Here is a 24,200-nt window from a genome sequence, read left to right on the forward strand (position 1 = left end):
TGGGCCACATTCCAGAGGTGTCATGGTGGGTAAAAACAATGGACTTGGACGTGCTCAGAGTTATTACCACTCATTAGTCTTTGTATTTTCTCTTTCCACTTTGGACTTTAGAAAAACGTATTTCTATTCCTCATAATCCAATTTGGACCATTATTTATGTGGTGTCCGATTAAATGTACCTTCTGTTTTTTAAATTGGTTTGGGAGTTTCATTTCTAGGTTAGGTTACTTTATTTTGTGTTGATGATCCGTAAATATTTTTCTTATCTTAAAAAACAAAAAAAGTGTAACTTTTCACTATGGCTACTAGGGTAAGCTCAGATTTAGTTAGTTCCACAAAGGCTTAACCCCTTCGATGCTCATGACGGAATGGTTCCGTCATTGAGCATCGGTGCCCCTGTGCTGATGACGGAACCTTTCCGTCATGAGGCCAGGGGCACGAAATCCCTCTGCTGCAGACAACAGAGGGATTTCCTTTTCTCCCCTGTGACCTTGGGAGCTGGGGAAGAGCTTCCCCAGCTCCCTAGGCCCCCCTCCCTGGTTTCTGTTCAATGACGATCTGCGCGCACAAGAACAAGGGGAACGTTGGGTGGTAGGACATTTGTGCAGGCACGGAGACCCCACGCAAAAATGTATGGAAAAGTGTTTTTTTAACCTAATTTTAAGGTTTGCAGGGAATTCTGGGTAGGAAAATGCTGGACTCCTCTGGGTGTCTAGTTTTCAGAACTGTTTGGGTTTGGTAGTTTCCCAAGATGGCCGCCGAGCCCGGGGCAAAAAACTCAGGTGCCCTCCCCCCAAAAAATAAGGTAGTTTTGCTATAGGTAATTTTAAGTTTCTACCGTACAATTTGGGCCTTTTCCAGTTGCAGCCACTATGCCTACCCATGCAAGTAAGGTACCATTTTTATCGGGAGACCTGGGGGAACGCTGGGAGTGAGGTAATTTGAGGATCTACGCAGATTCCACAACTTTACCACACAGAAATGTGAGAAAAAAGTGAATTCTTTTGCAAAATTTGAGGTTTGCAGTGGATTCTGGGTAGGAGAATGATGAGGTACCCACGCAAGCCATACCTTCGCTGAACTCCCCCGAGTGTCTAGTTTCCAGAAATGTATGGGTTAGGTAGGTTTCCCTACATGGCCGCCGAGCCCCGGGCCAAAAACTCATGGGAACCCCCTTGAAAAACCAGGTTGGTTTGTGATAGGTAATTTTGATGTCACCTCATTAGGTTTTGGGCCCTTGCCTGTTGCGGGTCCTTGAGCCACCTATGCAACTGAGGAACCATTTTTATTGGGAGACCTGGGGGAACGCTGGGTGGGAGGAAATTTGAGGATCCACGCAGATTCCACAACTTTCCACACAGAAATGTGAGAAGAAAGCAATTTGTTTTGCGAAATTTGAGGTTTACAGTGGATTCTGGGTAGGAGAATGATGAGGGACCCATGCAAGCCATACCGCACTGGACGCCCCCGGGTGTCTAGTTTCCAGAAATGTATGGGTTAGGTAGATTTCCCTACATGGCCGCCGAGCCCCGGGCCAAAAACTCATGGGAACCACCTTGCAAAACCAGGTTGGTTTGTGATAGGTAATTTTGATGTCGCCTCATTAGGTTTTGGGCCCTTGCCTGTTGCGGGTCCTTGAGCCACCCACGCGTGTGAGGTACCATTTTTATCGGGAGACATGGAGGAACGCTGGGTGGGTGGACATTTGTTGATCCACGCAGATTCCAGAACTTTCCACCACAGAAATGTGAGAAAAATGTGTTTTTTTTGTCCATTTTTTAGGTTTGCAAGGGATTCTGGGTAACAGAACCTGGTGGGAGGCAGTTGAGTCACCCAATCCTGAATTCCCCTGGGTGTCTAGTTTTCAAAACTGTATAGGTTTGCTAGGTTTCCCAAGGTGCCGGCAGAGCTAGGGTTCAAAAACGACAGGTAGGCACTTTGCCAAAAAAGGCCCATTTTTCACTGCGAAATTGAGGTGCGAACATGTTGCGTTTTGCGCCATTTCCTGATGCAGGCACTAGGCAGACCCACGCAAGTGAGGTACCATTTTTCTCAGAAGACTTTGGGAAACGCGGGGAGGGTCGAAATTTGTTGATCCACGCAGATTCCAGAACTTTCCACCATATAAATGTGAGGAAAATGCATTTTTTTGTCAATTTTTTAGCTTTGCAAGGGATCCTGGGTAACAGAACCTGGTGGGAAGCAGTCAAGTCACCCCATCCTCAATTTCCCTGGGTGTCAAGTTTTCAAAAATGTATAGGTTTGCTAGGTTTCCCTAGGTGCCGGCAGAGCTAGGGTTCAAAAACGACAGGTAGGCACTTTGCCAAAAAAGGCCCATTTTTCACTGTGAAATTGAGGTGCAACCACGTTGCATTTTGCGCCGTTTCCTGGTGCAGGCACTAGGCAGACCCACGCAAGTGAGGTACCATTTTTCTCAGAAGACTTTGGAGAACGTGGGGTGGGTGGAAATCTGTGATACCACGCAGATTCCAGAACTTTCCAGTACAGAAATGTGAGGAAAATGCATTTTGTTTCCCAATTTTTTAGCTTTGCAAGGGATTCTGGGTAACAGAACCTGGTGGGAGGCAGTCGAGTCACCCCATCCTGAATTTCCCTGGGTGTCTAGTTTTCAAAAATGTACAGGTTTGCTAGGTTTCCCTAGGTGCCGGCAGAGCTAGGGTTAAAAACGACAGGTAGGCACTTTGCCAAAAAAGGCCCATTTTTCACTGCGAAATTGAGGTGCGACCACGTTGCATTTTGCGCCGTTTCCTGATGCAGGCACTACGCAGACCCACGCAAGTGAGGTACCATTTTTCTCAGAAGACTTTGGGGAACGCGGGGTAGATGGAAATTTGTTGATCCACGCAGATTCGAGATCTTTCCACCACAGAAATGTGAGGAAAATGCATTTTTTTGTCAATTTTTTAGCTTTGCAAGGGATCCTGGGTTACAGAGCCTGGTGGGAAGCAGTCGAGTCAACACATCCTAAATTCCCCTGGGTGTCTAGTTTTCAAAAATGTATAGGTTTGCTAGGTTTCCCTAGGTGCTGGCAGAGCTAGGGTTCAAAAACGACAGGTAGGCACTTTGCCAAAAAAGGCCCATTTTTCACTGCGAAATTGAGGTGCGACCACGTTGCAGTTTGCGCCGTTTACTGATGCAGGCACTAGGCAGACCCACGCAAGTGAGGTACCATTTTTCTCAGAAGACTTTGAGGAACGCGGGGTGTGTGGAAATCTGTGTATCCACGCAGATTCCAGAACTTTCCATCACAGAAATGTGAGAAAAATGCGTTTTGTTTCCCAATTTTTTAGTTTTGCAAGGGATTCTGGGTAACAGAACCTGGTGGGGGGCAGTCGATTCACCCCATCCTGAATTCCCTAGGGTGTCTAGTTTTCAAAAATATACAGGTTTGCTAGGTTTCCCTAGGTGCCGGCAGAGCTAGGGTTCAAAAGCGACAGGTAGGCACTTTGCCAAAAAAGACCCATTTTTCACTGCGAAATTGAGGTGCGACCACGTTGCCTTTTGCGCCGTTTCCTGATGCAGGCACTAGGTAGACCCACGCAAGTGAGGTACCATTTTTCTCAGAAGACTTTGGGGAACGCGGGGTGGGTGAAAATGTGTTGATCCACGCAGATTCCAGAACTTTCCACCAGAGAAATGTGAGGAAAATGCTTATTTTTGTCGAATTCTTTAGGTTTGCAAGGGATTCTGGGTAACAGAATCTGGTGGGAGGCAGTGGAGTCACCCCATCCTGGATTTCCCTGGGTGTCTAGTTTTGAAAAATGTATAGGTTTGCTAGGTTTCCCTAGGTGCCGACAGAGTTAGGGTTCAAAAACGACAGGTAGGCACTTTGCCAAAAAAGGGCCAGTTTTCACTGCGAAATTGAGGTGCGACCACGTTGCGTTTTGCGCCCTTTCCTGACGCAGGCACTAGGCAGACTAATGCAAGTGAGGTACCATTTTTCTCAGAAGACTTTGGGGAATGCGGAGTGGGAGGAAATTTGTTGATCCACGCAGATTCCAGAACGTTCCACCACAGAAATGTGAGGAAAATGCGTTTTTTTGTCAATTGTTTAGCTTTGCAAGGGATTCTGGGTAACAGACCCTGGTGGGAGGCAGTCGAGTCACCCCATCCTGAATTCCCCTGGGGGTCTAATTTTCAAAAATGTATAGGTTTGCTAGGTTTCTCTAGGTGCCGGCAGAGCTAGGGTTCAAAAACGACAGGTAGGCACTTTGCCAAAAAAGGCCCATCTTTCACGGCGAAATTGAGGTGCGACCACGTTGCGTTTTGCACCATTTCCTGAGGCAGGCACTAGGCAGACCCACGCAAATGAGGTACCATTTTTCTCAGAAGACTTTGGGGAAAGCGGGGTGGGTGGAAATTTGTTGATCCACGCAGATTCCAGAACTTTCCAGCACAGAAATTTGAGGAAAATGCGTTTTTTTGGTAATTTTTTTTGCTTTGCAAGGGATTCTGGGTAACAGAACCTGGTGGGAGGCAGTCGAGTCACCCCATCCTAAATTTCCCTGGGTGTCTAGTTTTAAAAAATGTATAGTTTTGCTAGGTTTCCCTAGGTGCCGGCAGAGCTAGGGTTAAAAAACTACAGCTAGTAACTTTGCCAAAACATGGTCAATTGTCCCTGCGAAATTGAGGTGTGACCACGTTGCGTTTTGCGCCGTTTCCTGTCAAGGGCACTAGCCGACCCACAAAAGTGGGGTACCATTTTTCTCTGAAGACTTTGGGGAACGCAGGATGGAAGAACATTTGTGGATCCACGCAGATTCCAGAACTTTCCACCACAGAAATGTGGGGAAAATGTGTATTTTTGTAAACTTTTTTAGCTTTGCAAGGATTCTGGGTAACAGAACCTGGTGGGAAGCAGTCAAGTCACCCCATCATGGATTCCCCAGGGTGTCTACTTTTCAAAAATGTATAGATTTGCTAGGTTTCCCTAGGTCCCGACAGAGCTAGGGTGCAAAAACTACAGGTAGGCACATTGACAAAAAAGGGTAAATTTTTAACTGCGAAATTGAGGTATGACCACGTTGTATTTTGCCCCGTTTCCTGTCGCAGGCACAAGGCCGACCCACACAAGTGAGGTACCGTTTTTATCGAGAGACTTAAGGTAATTCAGATTTGTAAATCAACTGTTATTACCTATTGAGTTTTAATGCATTTCTCCCTTCAAAATAAAAGACATTGTTTAAAAAAAAAAAATTTGAAAAATGACCAATAATTCTTATGCTAGTATGAGTATTCCCAATTTTGAAAATGTGGAAATATATACTGTTTCTAAACTCTATATTTGTACCCAATTCAGAAATACATAGATGTCTTTCATACCGATTTTTCCATCTATACATTTTCCCAAAATAATTGCTCTCTACCCGGTACATAATAAAAAAACATTGCAAGTTGCTGCTCAGTTTTTGGCTCTGGGTTCGTCGGGTTCTTGGCAAAACTACAAGTCCTGTATATCCTCACAACCAGGAAGGTCTAACGAATGTAACGGTATATTGCTTTTAAAGAGCTGCCAAAATTACAAGAAGTTACAGGTGAAAACGTTTGAGACAAAAGGCTGTTTTTTTCAACTAATTTTCAATTTTTCCAATGTTTAATTGTTAGTTTCTATAAAGAAACCTTCATGGACTTAGACAAATGACCTCTTTCTGAATTCAGAATTGTGTCTAATTTTCTAAAATGTATAGCTTTCCAGGATCCAATATTGCTTTTAAACTCATTTCTACCATCAACTGGAAGGAGGTTGAAAGCAGTAAAAAAAGCAAAAATAGGCTATGTCCCAGAAAAATGCCAAAACTGTGTAACAAATGTTGGTTTTCTGACAAAAGACTGTCATTCTCTAAATGCTGGGAAAATCATGATTTCAGACCCACAAACCCTTTGTTGATAACATTTGCAGGGAAGAACCCAGAGGCTTTCATTTGCAACCCGTTTTTCCCATTTTTTTGAAAAAAACAAAAATGTTACTGTATTTTGCTTAATTTCTGGGACCCCTCCAAGGGAATCCACAAACCCTGGGTACCTTTAGAATCCACATGATGTTGGAAGAAAAGGACACAAATTTGGCGTGGATACCTTATGTGGTCAAAAATTTACAGGGGCCTAAGCACGCACTACCCCAAATCACCCAAAAAAGGCTTAGCACAGGAGGGGAAAAGCCTAGCAGCGAAGGGGTTAAGGCAACGCTCCCACTGGTAGTCTTCTGTTCATCTTACCTAATTTAGAGTAAATCTGTATTAATAAAGCAGAAAAATGGTATACAACAGTTTGTTAAATATTGAAAGTTCTTTAGTGGGTGTGGGAACAGTGTAGCATACTTTGGAATTTTGGACAACCACCATATAGGATTTCATTGCACAATTTGCAAGTAACAATTAGGATAGCCTGATATTGAGTTTTAGTCAAGACATGAAGGGCCAGGTATATGACAGTTTTCTGCAAAATTAGTCTGCCCCATGTACAAAACCTATTTGGCACATTTTATTCTATTACCGACTCGCAAAATAGGGTTAGCGACTCGCTAATAGGAAGGGGTGTGCTAAGGGCGTCCCTGCCTAATAGCGACTCGCACTTCAATGTACAATTGTTTTGCGATTGCAATTGCGGTCGCAAAACACTTGCATTTTACCACCTACTTCAAGTAGTTGGTAAGCCACTTGCAAACGGTCAGGGTCCGTAGGGGACCCCTTCCCCTTTGTGAATGGATGCAAAAATATTTTTCAAGAGTTGGCAGTAGTCCCATGAACCACTGCCTCCTCTTAAAAAATTATATAGAAACATTTCATTTTTCTTTTTTAAATGCAGCTCGTTTTGCTTCAAGGAAAACTGGCTACATTAAAAAAACTGCTTTATTTAAAAAGCAATCACATATACGGTGGTCTGCTAACCCTAGCAGGCCACTATCCCTGTGAGTGCTAGCCATTCTCAATGAAGTCGCAAATTGCTTCATGAATAATAATGAGGCAGGCAAATTGCGAACCCATTAGGAATCACAGTGTCTGAGGCACTGTTGTAAATTCCAATTTACGAGTCGCAAATTGGAAGGGTTGTACATCTGGCCCGAGGACTTTAAACTAAATTTGTGTTTCTATTCAAATTGTGCTCCTGACCCCACTGAATAGGGCACCTCCTTTCTCACTAATATACCTGCCTCTGTGTTCACCATCATAGCTCTACTACGTTCATCCCATGGGTTATCAGCATTTAATTAGCTGGAATCACCTTCAAACCTTGCTCCATCAGAGACGAAAGTGCTATCAGCAAATACACTGTTATACCTAGCTCATGAATTTTTGTTATCCAATAGAAATGTAATAGTGGTAGGCAAGGCCTTGCTGGACTAAAACTCTATACTTGCAAGAAAGCAAAGACTGGGACGGAACCTTTTCATTCAATACCCCCAGAGTTGGATATCTCAGCTCCGTCCAAATCAGCCTTACTTTCTCAATACTTTGATTTAGGACAGACATAAATATGCATCTTTTCATGAAATGCCTATACCTCTGCAACTAAGAGCATCATTGTGGTGTGGTGCCAAAATGGGTTCTGAATATCTGCCGACATAACTAGTGTGTCTAAATATTGTTGCCAGAAATATTGCTCCATTAGTTATTAGTAAAAAATCTACACCCATTGGGGAGGATACTTTTGAAAAAGATATTTACGACACTAAGGGGCATATTATCAACAACTAGAGATATTTATCGCTAAATAGGCTTAGCGACATTTTTTTTATCGCCGCGCATCGCCGGATTTTATCGGAGAATTAACGTGCTATTAGCAACGTTTAACTCCAAAGCGATAAAATATCCGGCGATAGCGGCGAAATGCGTGAATATCGCTGGTAATTCAGCGATATTCAGGGATTAATGCTAATAGGGACTTAACCTGAATATCCACCTCCCATTGGATATACAGGCTAAGAAGTGGTCTGAGCAGGCGTTAGGATTTGGTGATTTAATCGCTACACCTGAGATAATAGGCGAAGCGATGTTAGCTAACAGGTTGGGTACGCCCACTTTGCATGTCATTAGCGATAAATATCGCTGACATGCAAAGCGGGCTCCAATCTGCTCGCTATCACCTAAAAGCTGTCGCTAACTGATGTTAGCGGCATCTTGCTAATAGAGCGATAATTTAATTTCGCCTGCCTTGGTAATATGCATCTAAATCTCTAAATATTTCGACTGGATACCTCTATTAGCATTACAATCTATGCTGCTGTTCACTATGCGTTCCTAAGCATAATACACATTGTAAAGAGTTGACTATACAGCTAACTGGCCATGACTACACCTCGTCAGGGGTAGTAAGCGCTATACAAATGCAATTACAATACAATACGATACAACGACTCAATGCTGGCTAGACAGACGTGACCGTCCAACATTTACATTGGATGGAATAATGTTATTTTTTTTTTTTTTTGTCCTGAATGTAAAACTGGGGCTAACACGTCGAATAAGGCAATTGAAATCCAGTGGCTTGGCTTTACCATTACTTCTAATATGAAATGTAGCAGGAACTACTTAAGTGCCCAAGTACATAGCACTTCAATGGAACAAGGGAAAAGGAGTCAGACAGAAGGGCCACACGCCGAGGGACAACACACGGCTGAACTAGTAACCACAGAGAGGGCACACTGAGTGCAGTTTAACTTGGTGGCCTACAGACAGAGCATTACATTTACGTTCATAAGCTTGAAGGCCATAACCTTTATCATGCCAATATGCTGTTATATGAATGCCATAACGAGACCGTTCAAAATCATGTAAAAACCAAAGGGAGAATAATAAAAGAAATAAAAGCACAGTAGACTATAAACTGTACGTGCGCATAATGGGCACCGTATTTTTGTGAACTGGTCTTTCTCTCTGAAGCTCAAAGGCGACCTCAAAGTTTCAAAAAAGGGAGCAGCCAAACATCGACCAGCGCTATACAGTAGGACACCTCTTTTAGTGAAGGAATTCGACTCCGACATCATTGCGGACGTGTCTTGACAGATGTACCACTTCCCTGCAACGCCTTTGTGCTAAGAAAGTGCACTTTACGTCAACTCCCAAAAAAAAAGTCTTCTTGGCACAGCCGGACCATTACGTCAGCCATCAATACACGCAGCAGCAGCCTCCTCCTTTCAGGACTGCCTTCACCGCAGTCACCTGTGGCCGCTGTGCCTGGCTGGGAAGCGCCACGCGCAGCCTCCATTCCAAGGCGCCATTGTCTGAGGGCCTCTGCGTCACCTCCGAGAGGCGCGTGCCACCGCTAGGCTCTCTCGAGACCACTGATCAAAACCATGTGGCCGGGGGGTCATTATCATGCTTCCTTGCAGAAGAGTGGTATGTCTGAAGATGTAAAAAAAAACACGCACGCATCTGAGACTGACTGAATTTAGTGTTTTGAACATAAGCTACTGGTGGCGGGTCATCTGATTCATCGCTATCAAATGTTGAGGATGAGTCATAGTCAGACAAATAGCACTCTGCTAAGTTCTATACCCAGAAAAAAGAACCAACCTCGCTCTTCAAAGGCTCTTTATTCTACTTTTCTTCACGAGCATTAATAGCCGAAGACGGAAATATAGAAAGGTGGTGACCCAGCAATCCCCTTCTCTATTGATTTGATGCCTAAAAAGACAAAATAAAAGTTCAGCTGAAGCACTCCAGAGTCATAAAGAAAACCCCTAAAGCAGAATGTGGCATTACTGAGGGTGTTGGGGAAACAATGTAAGGAGAAGGTATCTGACACAAACTAGGGCCCAAGATATAAACTTTATCTCTATACTGTTGACTTTATGCTTGCCTTTGACCACGTACAGCGATCCACCTTCTGCATGTTTGTGCTATAGAAATACTATCTACATACATACATACACATACATACCAATTTTTTCTGAAACAAGAATTTCTGACCGAGCAATTCTGTAATTTCGTGTGTGCTATTACCATCCAAGAAATTACCACAGTAAAGCCGCATGTTTAGACAATGAAAAAAGGACCAGAATATGTGATTCACAAGTGGAAATCAGGGTGGTATAACAAACTGATGATGCTAATCCTCTTTCCACAGCAGTCTACATGTAATACTAGAAATTCTGCTGTAATTCAACATCCCAGAATTATCATTATGCATGATATCTGTAATTTCTGATATAAATTTACCACAGTACTCGTAATGGTGGGTAAAGGGCCCCCCTGCCCTCCTAAAACATAGCAAATATATAGTCCTGTATGTTTTTCTTTTACATCGTTTCAGCATTCTTTTTATTCTGACTTAGAAAAACACAGTGACAGCAGCTATCTCTTTGCAGAATCCTAACATGAGTTTGCCATGTGCATTATTCTTACCATTTTTTGAAATACCAAAGTCGGTTGCAAGCAATTGCTATTATGCGTCCATTACTATTGATAATGACATTGTTCCTAGTCCTACTCCCTCGCCTTCCCTCGCCTTCCTTCAGCACAAGTGAGGCCCCTCTTCCCCCAGACGTACCCCCATCCCATAAAAACTCTGCCTGCCCCCAGATTCACCTGTACGTAAACAAGCAGAGCCAGCACTCGGATGTACCTCACCGGGAGGGAGGGTCCTAGAGGGAAGGAGAGAGAGTAGGACCAGGAGTAATGCCATTATCAATAGTAATGGACACATTACCTCCTGTACCTTCCATGCCTTCCTTCAGCACAAGTGAGGACATAGCAAGCAGAAGAAAACAGAGACGGACAAGTGAGTGATAAAAAACACCAATTTACTATAGTGCCCAAATCCAGCAGATCAACATCTCAAGTCCCTCATAGAGCACAAGCCCTGAATCTCAACCAGGGGATCTACCCCGCGCAGCTTGTAAATCACCAAAACTGTGGCCCAAATCCAACGACTCAGCATAGCTGTGGAAGGCTTCACACCTTTCTTAGCAGGATCAAAATTAACAAACAAAGCATCCCGCTTCCGGAAAGACTCCTCAACGAGCAGGTACCACAGCAAAGCATGTCACACATCCAGACAGTGCAAATGAGAATCCACAGCCGAGTAAGGAGCAGGACAGAATTCAGGCAAAATCACCTCCTGACTGAGATGAAACGCCAAATTGACCTTAGGGACAAAGGAGGGTATTGGCACCAAATCCACCGATCCGAAAAGATCTTGCAGAAGAGATACTTACAAGACAAATCCCCCAACTCACCCAAGCATCGAGCCGAGGTGATGGCACCAAAAAACATGTCTTAAAAGTCAAGAGTTTCAACTCGACACCCTCCAGGGGCTCAAAGGGAGGACCGGACAGGACATCCGGCACAAGGAAACAAATTCAACAGACCCTGAAAAAAATGAGGCATCAAGTATCCGTCATTTCTAAAATTACACCAGGAGTCCCGAAAAGATTGAATGGCCACCCACTGCACCCGCAGACAAGCCACAGCCAACCCCAGATGAGCCCCATCCTGAAGACTGCATCACCAAAAAGAGGTCAGCCACCGTGGGACCAACCTTCTTAACAGAACACCAGGCCGAAAAGGCCCTCCATTGCCTAGCATAGGACAGAAGGGTAGAGGACCAAAGAGAAGCCTGAATAGTAACAGCAAGATGGTCAGGGACCCTCCAAAACAGCTAAGACCTGGCACTCAACTGCCAGGCTGTCAGGTGTAACCTCTGCAAGGAGCTCAGAGGAAGGGCTGGAAACACCAAAGGAGATGGAACCACAGGAAGGACCCCCTTCCGGTTGCAACACAACCCAGTCAGGAGAGGAAACCAATTCACCCGAGGCCAACGGGGCACAACCAACACCACCTGAGCAGGGTCCCTCCGAACCCAAACTGGAAAGTCCTGGAGCAGCAGCAAGGGGGGTAAGGCATGCAGAAGACCTCGAGGCCAAGGAGAGGCCAAGCCGTCAACCCCCAGAGCCCCAGGACACTGGCCCAGATAACAAAACAGGCCCATCACCTGTCACCAGGCTAGGTCGCCCCCACGCACTGCTGCCTGCTGCCTGCCAGGAAACCAGTTAGCCACAGCTGATTCCGCTTCCTGATTCTGCCGCTCGGACGACCCAGCTGCTGCTGAGCCACCCGCCCCAGACTCTTCCCGCCGCTGCCTCCCTGCGGCCCCGCCCCCCCGCCAGCCCATTCGCCGCCCCGCTCCCACCACCCAGTTGCTCCTCCCTCCCGGCTCCTTACTTAAGGGGACCGCGATCCTTGTGTAGGGAGCGACCGCTGAGCCTGTCACCAGGCTAGGTCGCCCCCACACACTGCTGCCTGCCTGCTGCCTGTCAGGAAACCAGTTAGCCACAGCTGATTCCGCTTCCTGATTCTGCCGCTCGGACAACCCAGCCGCCGCTGAGTCGCCCGCCCCAGACTCTTCCCGCAGCTGCCGCCCTGCGGCCCCGCCCCCGCCAGCCCATTCGCCGCTCCGCTCCCGCCACCCAGCTGCTCCTCCCTCCCGGCTCCTTACTTATGATGACCTCAGAGCGTCCGCGCAGCGGGCGTGCCGATTGTGCGCCGAAGGCGCGCAAAGGCAAGCCCGTCTGCGCCCGTCCACGCCTGGACCGCGCCCAGCGCCAGGACCCCTGGCCCCATCGAGGCCAGACCACACGACGGACCTACGACGCCACCACCCTCAACGCAGACCCCTGCCTGCTGCCGAGCCACCCCGAGACACACCCACGGACCCTTCAGCTGCCAAGCCTGCAGGTTCACCTGCCTCTGGACCTGCACCGCACCCAAAAGACCGGACACCAGCAACAACCACCTCAGGTGCATCCTGCTCAACACGCGCTCGTCCACAGACACGCCGTCGAACTCTGGAACCTGCTCGACACAACAGCACAAGACGTAGCCTTCCTCACGGAAACCTGGATGAACGCCTCCTCAGCGCCCGACATCGCCATAGCCATAGCCATCCCGGACGGATACAAGAACACCCGGAGGGATCGCGTCAACCAGACCGGAGGAGGCATCACCATCGTCCATAGGAACACCATCCGCATCACAACCAACTCCGACGACACCTTCACCGCCGTCGAGCACCTCCACTTCCAGATACACACTGACCCCAAGACCACCCTCAGAGGCACCCTCATCTACAGACCCCCGGGACCACTCACACAATTCAGCGAAGACATCGTAGACTTCATCAGTCCGCACGCCCTCCCCTCCGCTGACTACATCCTCCTAGGGGACCTCAACTTCCACCTGGAGAACAACAAGGACTGCAGCACCACCGCCCTGCTGGATAACCTCGTCAACCTCGGACTCAAGCAACTGGTGGACACCCCCACCCACTACGCCAGCCACACGCTTGACCCCATCTTCTCCTCTAGCAAGCACATCTCCTTCAGCCACTCCACCGGACCCCAATGGACGGATCACAGCTGCGTCCACTTCAGCTTCAGAAAAACCACGACCCACCACCACCCGCAGCAGGTTCCACGCAGGAGCTGGAGCAAGATCACCGCCGACCAGCTCACCACCTCCCTCAGCCAGAACCCTCCAGCCAGCGCAACGGACCCCAACGAAGCAGCCCGCACTTTCACACAGTGGCTCACCAACTGCGCCGACGACCTCGCACCACTGTAAAAACCTCCCAGCAGTCCTGGCAGCAAGAAAGCCTCCTGGTTCACCGACAAACTCAAAACATCAAAGAAAAACTGCCACACCCTTGAAAAAGCCTGGCGCCACGACCAAACCACAGAAAACATGACTGCCCTCAAGAACGCCACCCGCAAACACCACCAGCTGATCCGCACCACCAAAAGGACAACTTTCAAGGAACGACTGGACAACAACACCCACAACAGCAAGGAACTCTTCAGCATCATCAAGGAGTTCTCCAACCCCAAAAGCCGGAAACGACATCACACCCTCGCAAGACCTCTGTGACCTTCTTCCACCGCAAGATCGCCGACATACACAACAGCTTCGGCACACAGACCACGCACCCAACCACTGAACCAATGCCCCCCAACACCACCCTCTGCAACTAGACTCCGGTCAGCACCGAAGATACCACCCGCACGATGAACACCATCCGCTCCGTATCACCAACCGACCCCTGCCCCCACCACTTCTTCAACAAGGCCGACTCCATCATCGTACCCCAACTCCGGGACGTCATCAACATCTCCTTCAACACCGCCATCTTCCCAGAGAGCTGGAAGCATGCCGAGCTCAGCGCCCTCCTGAAGAAACCAACAGCGGACCCCACCGACCTCAAGAACTTCCGCCCCATCTCGCTCCTCCCTTTTCCTGCCAAAGTCATCGAGAAGACCGTCAACACACAACTCACCGCCTTCCTCGAGACAAACGGATCCCTCGACCCTTCGCAGTCCGGCCTCCGAGCCAACCACAGCACCGAGACCGCCCTCATCGCAGCCACCGACGACATCAGGTCCCTGCTCGACAACGGGGAAACAACGGCCCTCATCCTCCTGGACCTCTCCGCAGCATTCGACACTGTCTGCCACGCACCCTAATACAACGCCTCAGCAACGTCTGAATCCAAGAGAAGGCACTGGAGTGGATCATCTCGTTCCTCACCAGAAGAACCCAGAGAGTCCGCTTCCCCCCGTTCAGATCCGAGGCCACCGAAGTCATCTGCGGCGTACAACAAGGATCCTCACTCAGCCCCACCCTCTTCAACGTCTACATGAGCCCCCTCGCAGCCATCGCACGCCAACACAAGCTTGACATCATCTCCTACGCCGACGACACCCAGTTGATCCTCTCCCTCACCAATGACCCCGCCACCGCCAGAGCTAGCCTACACGAAGGGATGAAAGACGTCGCCTTGTGGATGAAGAACAGCCGCCTGAAACTGAACTCAGACAAGACGGAAGTCCTCATCCTGGGATCATCGCCCTCCGCCTGGGCGACTCCTGGTGGCCCCCTGCCATGGGCGCCACCCCCAAGCCAACAGACCACGCACGTAACCTGGGCTTCATCCTGGACTCCTCCCTCTCGATGACCAGACAAGTCAATGCCGTTTCGTCATCGTGCTTCAACACCCTGCGCATGCTCCGGAAGATCTTCCGATGGATCCCCACCGAAACCAGGAAGACAGTCACCCAGGCCCTCGTCACCAGCCGACTGGACTACGGGACCACCCTCTACGCGGGAACCACTGCCAAACTACAGAAAAAACTCCAGCGCATACAGAACGCCTCCGCACGACTCATCCTGGACATCCCACGCCGCAGCCACATCTCGACCCACCTGAGAGACCTGCACTGGCTCCCCGTCAACAAGAGGATCACGTTCAGACTCCTCACCCACGCACACAAGGCTCTCCACGACATGGGCCCGAACTACCTCAACAACCGCCTCACTTTCTACACACCTACCCGCCAGACCCGATCCGCCAGCCTCGCCCTTGCTGCCATACCACGCATTCACAGAGCCACCGCTGGAGGAAGGTCCTTCTCCTACCTGGCGGGCAAGACATGGAACTCCCTGCCCATCCACCTACGGCTGACCCAGGACCATCTCTCCTTCAGGAAGCATCTCAAGACCTGGCTTTTTGAGCAGTAACGAATTCCCCCCCTGCCCAGCGCCTTGAGACCCTTCTGGGTGAGTAGCACGCTATACAAATTGCTGATTGATTGATTGATCTTGGCATTGCTTGGGTCTGCAAACAGGTCCACCACAGGGATGCCCCACTGACCCACCAACTGGTCAAACAAACTGGGAAGTTGGGAGAAATCCCTTGACGAGGGAATGTCCCTGCTCAATTGATCTGCCCGCACATGTTCCACCCCTGAATGTAGAGAGCAGACAGACCCAGCACCCAGACCTGAGCCCACAGAAATATATCGCTGGCAATAAAGTTAAAGGAGCTGGACCTGGCCCCCCCTGACGTCTGACATGTGGAGAAGTGTGGCTCAATGGTTAGAGCGGCAGACTCTGATGCAGAGGTCTGGCCCGGGACCAGGGTTCAATTCCCGCCTCGGCGGCTCTTGGACTCAATCTCCCCGGACCTGATAATTCTCGCCTCGGTGCCTTGTCTAATCATGGGTCCCACTCTGTGACTCTGGGTAATAGCTTGCTTAATCTCCACAACGGCCCCAGCAGCGCTTAGATGCCTGGCTTCACCTTGGGGGTGCCCAGGAGTGGACATTTCACATGGAAAAGCCAGGAAGGGTTCCACAGCGGTATGAGTGCAGCGCCGGGACGCCCCGTCGCGTGGGCAGCCGTGCGCTTTACAAATACAACACATTTACATTTACATAGGACTTCGCCACCAGAGTATCCATCTGAACAAACACCCAATGGCCCTGCAGATAGTCCTGAAAGTGAACCAGGGCCAGCCAAATCGCCCTATACTCCTGCCAATTCGAAGACCTCTGGGGGTCCAGCAGGGACCAGTACCCCTGAACCCGATCCGACCCCAGCCAAGCCACCCACCTGGACTGGCCAGCGTCTGAAATCACTACAAGTGAAGCCGGAGGAGCCAAGGATATCCCCACCATATGATGATGCCAGCAGAGCCACCAAGAAAGCTCCACCCGGATCTGGAATGTCATGGGTAGTGGAGACAACAGACTCTGAGACCCCAGAGACCAACTCAACAGGATCCAGTTGGCCAGGCAAAGAAGGTGAAAACAAGCCCAGGGAACCAGAAACACCACAGAAGCAAAATGTCCCTGCACCCTCAGCACTGCACCACCGGAGGAGCCTCTCGGGACATCAAGGCCAGAACCTGCGACTGAAGAGAGACAAGGCGCCTATCGGACAGAGTAACATGGCCAAGCAAAGTCTGAAAACAAACTCCGATGAACACCTTGTCCTGAGAGGGGGCCAAAAAAGATTTTCCCCAGTGTATCAAAAAACCGTGTCCTTGAAGAACCTCCTGATCTGAGCGAGCAAAATAGACTCCTCTGCAGCATGCAGTAAGAGGTCGTCCAGATAAGGATGAATGAAAACCCTGTCTGCATGAGGGAGAGTCATGAGGGGCACCAGGACATTCATGAAGACCCTGGGCGAGGACTTGAGGTCGAAGGGAAGAACACATAACTGAAAATGGGCATTCCCCACAGCAAACCTCAGGAAACGCTGAGAAGTGGCAATAGGGACGTGGAGATGGGTGTCCTCGAGATCCACAGGGGCCAAAAACTCACCTGGCCAAACCAGCGGAATGATCACCTGAAGGGTTAACATACAGGAGTGACCTGTCTGAACCCAGGAGTTGACCCACTTGAGATCCAGAATGGGCCAGAAACCGCCAGACACCTTCTGCACCAGGAACAGAATGGAGTAGTCTCCTGTACCGATGTCTGGGACAGGAACCCGGAAGATGGCCTTTGTGGTAAGCAAACGGGACACCCCATCCAACAGAGCCACTCTGTGTGGACCTGAGACAGGCACTGGAGTCAGCCGAACCCCAGTATCTGGCGGAATCTGTCAAAAGTCGATCACATAACCATGAGCCACAGCGCTCAGGACCCAGCCATCTGAAACATCCTGCTGCCACCAAGGAAGGAAATGCCGAAGTCGACCTCCAACTGACAGTGAATAGTCCAGACAGTAGTTGTCAGGGACCCTTCTTGGCAGAGCCGTTAGGCGTGGAGGCAGCATGTTTGGGAGAATAACGGGGCTGAAAACGCCTTTGTCGGAAAGACTGACGGGACTCACGCTTTGGGGATTAACGCGAGACCCTATTCCAAGGCTTACTAGACAGACTCAAGCCCCCTTTATAGGGAAAAGCATGCTTCACTCTTTGAAAGCCTTAGAGATCATGGCTGGCAATTGGTCCCTATACAGAGCCTGGTCATCAAAAGGCAACTTCAACAAAGCTGTCTTCTGCCCTGGATCAGCTTTCCAATTCCAGAGCCAAAAGGAACGACGCACCACCATCACGGCCCCAGTGGACATATCCCACAATTTAATATTTGTCAGATAAAATGTCAGCCAACAGCTTAGCCTGCTGTTCCATTGCAACCAGAAGTTCAGAGCACTCAGAGCCCTCCTGAACAGCCACGGCCAACATCTCGAAATCCTGCACCAAAGACTGTGCAGAATAAGCAGAAAAAAGGCACCAAGTTCCCAGCAGCAAAAGACCTTTTAAGGCCAGAGTCCACCTTTCTATCAGTAGCATCAGCCGGAGTACAATCCTCAGGCTAAATAGCTGTTTTGCTAATTAGCGTGGCCAGGATTGAGTCCAACTTCACATTGTGAGGCAAGGGGTCCTCCCCTTTCAAAAGGTAAAGTGTCTGGAGGGTGCAAGGGACCTGCAACTTGTCCACCTCATGCCATTCCCTTAGCGCCATCTCTTTCACTGGGCCCTGAAAGGGCATGCCAACCGGTAGGCAGAGGAAAAAGAGTCCCACCGGCCTCCCCTAGCTGGAACGGTGGGAACCCCAAATAGTCCCGCACATGAGCCAGAACGTCCCACATCTCCTCCTTGGAGACACACTTGCCGCCAGAGAAGGTAGAAGGACCCTCACCATCCGACGGGGATAAATCGCCCACAGGATCCAAAGAACGAGGACGAGAATGTCCAAGCGGCACTGGATGAGCTTGCAGAGCTGTTGTCACAGCAGCCTCATTCATGCCCTGCACCTCCGCCTTGGATATGAGAGGCACGTCACCACAGGAAAGGCCCTAGCTACGGAGAACAGTTTGGACCTCTGACAGGGAAGGGGAAGAATTTTCTGGAAACAGATGAGGGGTAGGGCAGGGAATCGCTTCAACCAAAAGGCTTACACCAGGTATAAATATTGGACCTCCTGAACCACTCTTCAGAAAACGCCTGGCCTAAGGAAATTACAGAAGAAGGACTGCTTTACTGCTAGAGGACTGCTCTGCTGCTTGAAGATTGTCTTGCTGCCTGAAAAGGAAAACTGGACCTGCTTGCCTTCAACCCAGGTGAACTATATTCTCCTTTGTGAGTTACAAGGATACAAGAAGCTTCAGAGGCCTCTCTGTAAGTGCCCAGCTGACCTCCTGCACTGGACTTACCTGACTTTCTCTTGGGTCTGCCTGAGCCCTGCTGCTGGCCTTTGCCTGGATGGATTCCTGATCTCCAAGAGGTGCCCTCAGGTCCTGGCCCCTTGCCTGGCATCACAGTGCACTCCTCCTTTCCAAACTCTGGGTCCCCTTAAATCTGATACAGTACAATGCAGTTCGACGCAGGACCTCGCATCGCAGTTCTGTCCAGCTCCTGATCAGTGGCCTCATTGGAACTGATATAGTGGGACACATCTCAATGAAGGACCTCACATCATAGCCTTTGCAGCTCCTGATTAGAATCAGCGCAGTAGGGTGCAGTTTAAATCAGTACTTGCAGAGCAACACTGTTGGAGCTGGGGGTCTCTAGTTGGCAGAGGTAGTTACCACTGTCCAAATAGATGCACTCTTTAGATAACCCCTGCTCACCCCCTTGGTAGCTTGGCACGAGCAGTCCGGCTTATCAAAAGCAATGTGCTAGGTATTTGTACCAACCCAACACTCACAGTAACACAGTGAAAACACCACAAACTGACTCCACAACAGTTTAGAAAAATCAAGGTATTTAATCTAAACTACACAAGACCAAAACAACGAAAATCCAACATACACAGTTCAAGAATATGGTTTCAAAAGAGTTCTTAAAGTTGCGTTAAAATAATCTACAGTTGTGTCACGTTTTAAGGTTCCAAGTGAAAGCAGTAGCGGTGAAAAGCAAGCGATGCGTCACTCCTGAGACCCTGGGAAGGCGATGCGACAATCTTTGTGGCAGCGATGATGCGCGGCTCAGCGGTGATCTCCTCTCACGGCCCCTCGATGCGATGGCTCTGCGATGACTCTCACAGCGACGTAATGCGGTCCGCAAGCAAGTGGTGCGACGCTCTTCCCAGTGACGACAAGCTCTGCGACGATACTCGCAGCGATGGTAATCTTCCTGCACTGGACTGGTGTGTCCCGCAAGCGAAGGATGTGACGACTCTGGCAGCGGCAACAGGCTCTGCGACGATCTCAGCCTATGCCACGGCAGGAATTTCCTCGCATTGACGGAGATGCGCTCCGCAAGTGAGCGATGCGTTAAACTTTGCAGAAAGTTCTTTTAAAATCTTAGTTTCCAGCTTCCCAACACAGGTACAACTTGCAGAGGCGCCACAACTGGCCCAAGCACTCTAGGAAAGACAGAACTCTCTCAGCAGAGTTCAGGGAAGCTGAGTGTGAAGTCCTTTTGTTCCTGGGACTTCTTAACAGGGAGCCAGCTCTTCTTCAGGCCCTTGGAGATTCCTTCAAGCAAGGGTACACAGCACAAAGCAAAGTCCTTCCCCTTTCCTTGGCAGCAAAGTAACTGCAGGTCAGTCCAGCAAAACAACAGCAGGACAGTCTTCCTTCCTCAGTCAAAAGATGTGTTATTAAATTCTGAGTTCAGGGATACTAGACTTTTATGTCCTATCTTGCTCCTATGGGAAGATATGCAGATAGCCACAGTAGCCAGCATTTCCCATGATAGCCTACGGGCAAGATAGCCTTACAATAGTGAAAAACAAAAATAGCTGTAATTCACTGCCAGAGCATGTCACCTACACTAGTACATGCTCTACCTTTCACATACACTGCACCCTGCCCAGGGGGGTACCTTGGGCCTTCCATAGGGGTGACCAATGTGTGCAGAAAGGGAAGGGTTAGGCTTAGTCCGTGGTGACACTGACCAGGAGGACATGGCAGTTCACAGACTGCACACAGGCACTGAGGTGGCAGGCCTTAGACACCAATTTAGGGCTACTCGTGTGGATGGCACATTATTGCCGCAGGCCCACTAGTAGCATTTGTATCACAAGCCTGGGCACACTCAGTGCATTTTACTAGGGATATCTTGGGGATACAAATATGCCAATCATGGATAACCAATTACAATAACAATTTACACAGGGAGCCCTTGCAATTTGACACTGATCAGCAGTGGCAAAGTGCCCAAAGCATCTAAACCAGCAAAAACGAAATCCAGCACAGAGTCAAGAATACTGGAAGCAGAGGCAAAAAGACAGGGGAAACCACGCCAAAGATGCCAGGTCTAACACGTGTCCCCTCCAGCTGAAAGTGGGAAGAACTGCCCACCCTCTTGGGAGTTCTCTTCACTAAGTCGGAAGAATCTGGACAGACCATCAGCGTTGGCGTGTTCTGTACCAAGGCGGTGTTCCACCGTAAAGTCCATTCCCTGTAGGGAGATGGACCACCTCCACAGTTTTGGGTTCTCACCCCTCATCTGTATTAACCATCTGAGGGGCTGTGGTCTGTCTGAACCCGGAAGTGAGTTTAAAAGAAGTAGGGCCTCAGCTTCTTCAGAGCCCAGAACACAGCAAACGCTTCCCTTTCAATTGCACTCCACCTCTGTTCCCTGGGTAGTAGCCTCCTACTAATGAAAGCTTCATGTTTGTCCCAGCCCTCGTCGTTGATCTGTGAAAGTACTGCCCCCACACCATGCTCTGAAGTGTGTGTCTGCACTACAAAGTCACTGGAGATATCAGGCTCCTTGAGCACCGGTGCTGTACACATGGCACTTTTCAGGGCAACAAAAGCAGTTTGACAGGCTTCGGTCCAATTCACTCTCTTGGGCTGCTTCCTTGAAGTCAGCTCTGTAAAGGGGGCAACAGTGGTGCCATACCCCTTGACATATCGTCTGTAATACCCAGTGAGACCTAAAAAGGCTCTCACCTCTGTCTGGGTCTTGGGGGGCTCCCATGCCAGAATGGTATCAATTTTCACCAGTAGGGGCGCCAGCTGGCCGCTCCCCACCTGGTGTCCCAAATACACCACAGATCACTTCCCTATCTGGCACTTTCTGGCCTTGATAGTGAGGCCTGCCCTTTGCAGAGCCTTCAACGCTTCACAGAGGTGTTGCAATGGTTCCTCCCACATGGAGCTGAACACAGCAATGTCTTCCGGGTATGCAGCGCTGAATTCCTCCAGCCAGGTCAGTACCTGGTTGACCAGTCTCTGGAACGTGGCAGGGGCGTTCTTCAACCCAAAGGGCATGACTCAGAACTGGTAGTGCCCCTCTGGCGTTGAGAACGCGGACCTCTCTTTGGCCCCCTCAGCTAAGGCAATCTGCCAGTACCCGGAAGTTAAATCAAACATACTGAAGTACTGGGCAGCTCCCAACCGATCCACAAGCTCATCAGCTCTGGGGTTGGGGTGTGCATCAGTCTTGGTGACCGCATTGAGCCCAGGGTAATCCACACAAAACCGGAGTGCTGGAGTTGTACCGGGCACAGCAGCTTTTGGAACTATGACCACTGGGCCAGCCCATGGGCTGCTGTAGGGCTCAATTACCCCTAGCGCAAACCTCTTCCTTGATGCTGGCCCTGACCTTGTCAGCTACCCTGCTGTAAAATTTCTGTTTCACAGGTAAACTATCTCCAGTGTCCACAACATGGGCGCACCAATTGGTGACACTGGCAAACTGACCCAACACCTGGCGACAGTCCCTCTGCTGTTCTGAGGTCAGGGTGGGCGAGAGGACCACACCATCCACTGACCAGTCTTGCTCCTTGGCTTCCAGGAAGTCAGGAAGATGGTCACTTTCCTCCTCCATCCCAGCATCTGTATCCAGGACCATTGCCACTTCAGACCTCTCAAAGTGGGGTTTGAGGCGGTTCACATGCAAGACTCTCAGGGGCTGCCTGGGAGTCTTCAAGTTAACCAGGTAGGTTACTTCGCTCTTGCGCTCCACCACCTCATATGCCCAGGTTGAAATTCGACCAGAGTGGTATTTTAGTCGTACTATCTTTTCATTTCTTCCTGGCTAGCTTCTAGGGTCTCCTGAGCGAGCTTCCTGAAGCATTGTGTCTGGTTGCGGAAGGCCAGCACATAGCTGAACACATCCTGGGGGGATTTCCCACGGGATTTCTGCCATCCCTCCTTCACCAGTGTGAGAGGTCCTCTAACAGGGTGGCCATACAGAAGTTCAAAGGGACTGAACACTAAGGACTTCTGAGGCACCTCCCTGTAGGCAAACAACCGGCATGGTAGAAAGATGTCCCACTTCCGTCACATGGGCTCCGCTAGGCCCATAATCATACCTTTCAGGGTGCGGTTGAACCTTTCAACCAACCCATTTCCTTGAGGGTGGTAAGGAGTGGTGAACTTATAGGTTACCCCACACTCCTCCCACAGAGACTTCATGTACCTAGAGATGAAGTTGGTACCCCGGTCGGAGACCACCTCTCTGGGGGAACCCCACATGGAAAAAGATCCCCATCAATGCACGGCCCACCACGGGGCTTTGATTGTCCTGAGAGGGACAGCTTCCGGGTTCCAGGTGGCATGGTCCACCAAGACCAGGATGAACCTGTTGCCTAAGGCTGTCTTGGGGTCCAGTGGCCCCACAATGTCGATGACCACCCGCTCAAAAGGGGTGCTCACCACAGGAAAGGGTTGGAGGGGTGCCCTGCACTTCCCTCCGCTCTTGCCACTGGCCTGACATGTTTGGCAAGATCTACAAAATGTCCCGACGTGCTTCCTCATCTGGTGCCAGAAGAAGTGAGTGACATGCCTTTGTAGGGTCTTATCTTGCCCCAGATGTCCTGCGAGAGGCACGTCATGAGCCAGACCCATTAGGAAAATCCTGAAGCACTCGGGTACCACCAGCACATGGGCTGCACCGGGCTCAGCGAACTTAGGCTCACTATACAACAACTCATCTTCCCAGTAAATGAGATGATCCTTGGACTCTCCACCTGCTGCCTGGTCTGCAGCCTGTTGCAGCACACCAATGAGGCAAGGGCATTCCTTCTGCGCCTTGCAGAATTCCTACCTTGAGGGGCCACCTTCTTGCTGCCAATGGGTCAGCTCAGGTAGATCCCCCAGTTCGGCCACCTGTTCCCCGGTAAGCTCCAAGGCATCCCCCTTAGTTTCTGCTCCTTCCTGGGCTGTGGGAACGGCTGGGGTGGGTATCCCACGCCCCTTGCCTCTTCCACTCCTGGCAGGTTCCTGGGCCACTGTTTCAGGCTCCAGTTCTGCTGAATCACCCCTACTGGCTGCCATAGCCCGCGTGGTCACGCAGATCCACGCAGGCAAACCCAACATCTCCAGATGAGTCTTGTGTTCCACATCCTTCCATGGGGAACTCTCCAAGTCATTACCTAGCAGACAGTATACAGGCAAGGCTTCACTTACAACAACTTCCAAGAGACCAGAGACCCCCCTCCACTCAAAAGGAAGACGCGCCACTTTGCAGAGGCGCACTGAGCTGTCAGCTGCAACTAC

At 49.7% G+C, this 24,200-nt stretch overlaps 1 long non-coding RNA gene across 13 annotated transcripts in view; it reads right to left on the reverse strand.

Annotated features, from left to right (window-relative positions):
* The window catches only part of LOC144826311 (uncharacterized), a 1,506,634-nt gene that overhangs the window by 935,488 nt on the left and 546,946 nt on the right, over positions 1–24,200 (reverse strand). The window lies entirely within an intron of this gene.

This window comes from Lissotriton helveticus, chromosome 3_2, assembly GCF_964261635.1.
Source record: "Lissotriton helveticus chromosome 3_2, aLisHel1.1, whole genome shotgun sequence".
NCBI lineage: Eukaryota > Metazoa > Chordata > Amphibia > Caudata > Salamandridae > Lissotriton > Lissotriton helveticus.